The sequence below is a fragment of the Corvus hawaiiensis genome, chromosome 3, assembly GCF_020740725.1.
Source record: "Corvus hawaiiensis isolate bCorHaw1 chromosome 3, bCorHaw1.pri.cur, whole genome shotgun sequence".
Taxonomy (NCBI): domain Eukaryota; kingdom Metazoa; phylum Chordata; class Aves; order Passeriformes; family Corvidae; genus Corvus; species Corvus hawaiiensis.
In genome coordinates, this window is record NC_063215.1 from 117,033,966 (window position 1) to 117,038,078 (window position 4,113).

A 4,113-nucleotide genomic window follows, 5' to 3' on the forward strand; every position below is an offset into this window, starting at 1 on the left:
TTCCTTAAAAATCTTTAAAGGTAACCTGGGCATCAATGAAGTGTTTCCTTTTGGAGGGTTTTCCTGCAGTAATCAGGGCTCTTAGAGCTACACAAGGTAGCTAGGTTGCTGCGCAACAACGTAACTGAACCCTTAAAGGCTTTACCCTCTGCATGAGGTAGTTCTTTACCATCCCTGGGAAATCCCCTAACTCTGCCAAAGCTGTGCTGACTCCCTCTGGGATTTGGAGGTCGGCAAGGAGAAGTGTACAGACCTAAAGGAGCCATCCTCAGGTTGTGGCTCACATTCCAGGCAGTGCTGCAAGAATAGGCTGTAGGGGCAGCTGTGCCAGAGGGAGAAGAGACTGCCAGGAACCATCGCTGCGACCTCCTTGGATGGTGTGACCTGCCACTGGATCTGGCACCTGGGTTCATTCCGCTCAGGTGAGTTACCTGAGCTGCCTCTCCCTGTGAACAGAGCAGCTGCAGGGCCTGGGCCATTTGCCATTCACTTTGGTTTCCTTCTTTTCCACTGTGTTCATTTCCTAATGCAAAGTGGAAGCTGGAATGGTATCGGATGAAGCCTTGAGAGCATTTTGTTTGCTGTTTCATCAGCTGCTTCTTGTTCTCTTTTGTGACGCGAGAATATGAGGTCTTCTCAATGAAAACAGCACGTGGAATACTGCAGGCAAAATCTGATCAGGTTTTGAAAATTACTTTGGTTAAGCAATCAGAGAAATCCAAGCTCTAGTTTTTAGAGGAAATACTGAAGATACTGTCTGGTGGCTGAACTAAAGTGGTAGAAAAGCTTGGTTTTTCTGTCTAGAACTGGACCAGTTCTGGGAATGCAGCTGCCTAGCAGTGTGTGCTGTCATTCCCTTCCCTACTGGGGAATAAGTTGTGTTTCACTTCAGTGAGCACTGTAATGATTACTTATTTTTAACCAAACATCTTCATTCCTCTCCCATTAGAAAAACACTTAAAACACTCAGCTTTTACTTTCACTTCATCTTTCCTGAGGAGAAAGGAAAGCTCCATATTTAAACATACAGGAACAAATGGGGATTTAGTTATCCTAATATTTTAATTTAAATTTCCATTTTATATGGAAAGGCTTTTTTGTGGCTCATTAGTGTTTCTTGGAGCCTGCTGGTACTTCAGACTTTTTGTATCTGTTAATCTGGATTCCAGGGGAGTGTGGGAGCTGAACCTGGGCACCATGGATTTTCCTGGCACAGGCTGTGCCAGTGCCTCACGTGCTTGCAGAGGACGCAGAAAGGACAGTGGCTATTCCAAGTGTCAGTCCTACATCAGGAAATTAAAAGATCACCCTTGATAAGGGCACTTTTTATGTCTTTGTTGCTGTGGCTGGGAGGACAAAAGTAACACAGATCTTCTTTGTGAATCTGCCATGGACTGGTTTCATTGTACTTGGAATCATCCAGCTCCTCCCAGGAGAATCAGTCCTCTACTGAATGCTCCACTCTTCTGCCATCCCAGCAGCCTCCAGACTTCCCGGCTGACTTCCCAAAGTAGACATCCAGGGGCCTGTTCCAGCCACCTGCTCACTGCTGAATGGCCAAAGAACTGTCCTCATCCCTGCAGTGTCCATTGGTTTTGACTCCCATGGTGGAGTTGCCAGATGGCTGCTGGGGTAAAAACCCCACAAATATTTTCTGTTGGTTCTTCTGACTGACTTGGAGGGGACAAGGTGAATTGGTCCAGCTTTGACTGATGTGAGATGCTATCCAAAACCACTCTAGAAAATGGGTATTTTATGACTTTATTTGGAGAAATTGTTTGTGGGGAATCTGGAAGCCAAAATTACTCTTTTACTTATGTAAGGTACTTGATAAAACAGCTTTGCACAACAGTCTTGAGGAATGGACAATGGCTTGAACATTAAAATATTTGAATTCTATGCTGCAGTTAACTTTTCCAGTAAATCTTTACTTCAGTTAACTGAAGGGATAAAGTCCCAGCTGGGTCATCTTTCCCCTGCAGAGGTTTTAGTGTGCTGACAGGAGACTGTTGGTGTTGTCTCTCTGATCCTGCAGCAGGACACAGGTCCAGACTGGAAGGCTGTGCACAATCTCCCTTTCTAGCAAATAACGGGCATCAGGACAAGCACGTTGTGGTTTTCCTCTGAAGTCTTTCTGGGTTTTGCCAGTAGAGCTTTCTAAGCCACAAGTTGTGTTTCTGTTCAATAACCCTCTGTGGGGTTTTTCGTCTGGAATTTGTGATTGACCTTTTTGAACCACAGTGAAAAGTTTCCTTTGCAGAGCCTGGTTCAGCTGAGCTCCAGGTGTGACAGCATTCTCTGTTTGTAGTTCCTGCCAGAGGAACAAGGCAGAAGCAGGAGATGTGGGACGGGATGTTCACACTACCCTGACTTGGTTGGGTTTTTTGACATCGACTGTGGCAGTGAGGTTTGTGTGGCTGCTCGGGCAAGCTCTTTGCTGTTCAGTCAGATGTCGTTCCTTGGCTCCAGGGTTAAAGGTCAAACAGCTGATGCCTCATTAAGCAGCCAGATGAAACCTCATCCAGAGAGAGTCATTATAATGAGGAGCCAATTACTTGGAGGGAAGCTCTGTGCCTTGGTGTCAGGTGTGCTGGGGAGACCTTAGCATTACATTTCATGTTTTCCTCAGTTTTGCTTCCGTTGTGCTGATCCTGGCACCTTCCACCTCACCACAGCTCAGCAACTGGCCAGCATGGGAAGTGGTGGATCCTGCTGCAGGCTCCAGTTCTAGCTGGATCCCTGAGCTCTGTGGAGCTTCCCAAGGTGTGTTGGCTGGATTGCAGCAGGAATTCAGTGATCCCAGAGGGGCCTAGGGATGTGACAGGCACATTTGGAAGGATCCATAAAGGGTAAGCAACCTCACAACAGGGGAGGGAAGAGGAACTTTTAGCCCAAGTGGCAAATAATGACCAGTAAAGTAAATCACCAATATCCTGTGAATGTGGCAAAGAAGTAGGTAAGTGGAAAGAGAAGTACCAGGGTGGGAAGAGTTTTGAAGAATACAGACACTATAGAACAGGGAGAGGGGAACAGTGGTGCAACGCTATTGTTGCCTCCAGAAATATTTGCAACCTCCCAACATGAAAACCCTTTGAGTTCATGAAGGTTGAGTTCAGCTGCACATATTAAAATGTTCAGCTATCATGCAGCACTTTCTGTCTCAGGCTCCAGGATAAATACCTGTTTTTAGCACAGATGATGCAAACTTTAAATAAATGCAAGCAGACATGTCCCCAGCTTTTTGCTGCGAGCGCGGTGAAATGCCAAGGTTAAAGCAGTTTGCATTTGAATTGTTTCTGACACTGATATGTGACAAATGCCTTGTGGTGTAATTGTGTGTAAATTGATATTAATGTGCAGTCTGCAGCTGGAAAACTGAATTATACACAGGTGATATACTCTTAAGTTTTCCCTGTCAAACAATTACTGTAAACCTGTTGCAAACTCTGCATATTTTTTAAAATTGAAAACGAGTGGAAATCAAGAAGTGTTAACCAAGTCTGTTACACTTTGGATGAAGGTCATCTTTTGGACAAGATGATTTTATTTCCAGCTGGTGAGTGCATCTGACTCCTTAACATTTTAAGAATAACGAGAGCTCTCTGGGTTCTGGAGCTGGAATTACCTGAAAATCAGGAGCCGTTTGCCCAAGGATCTCTGGCAGCTGGGTCCCTGCAACTAGCCTCGGTGTCCAGGATTTTAGTGGAAATAACTGCAGTCTCACCTGTGTTAGGTGTTACCCTAAATGTCCAGGCTGGGACCTGCTTTTAGAAATCATCTAAATCAAGATTTTGCTTTTTGGGTGTAAGCAAACTCTTTCTGCTTTCAGTCTCCTGGATATTTTGGATGACAGAGGGGAATGTACATTCCTGTTATTGCAGGTTTAACTGCATATTTCTTTCCTTGCTTACTCATTTTCTCTCTTTTTACCATATTTTATTCTGTTATGTCCTAGGTTGGCCTTGACCACATGAACTAAAAGGTGGTGCTAAAGTCCAGTATGACACAAGTTGGTGTATTTTTTTTTTTGGGGGGGGGGGGGGGGAAATGTTGATAAGTTGAGTCCTGATGAGGTCCCATATTAATGATTTACAGGCAAAACTCCAGAGTTTA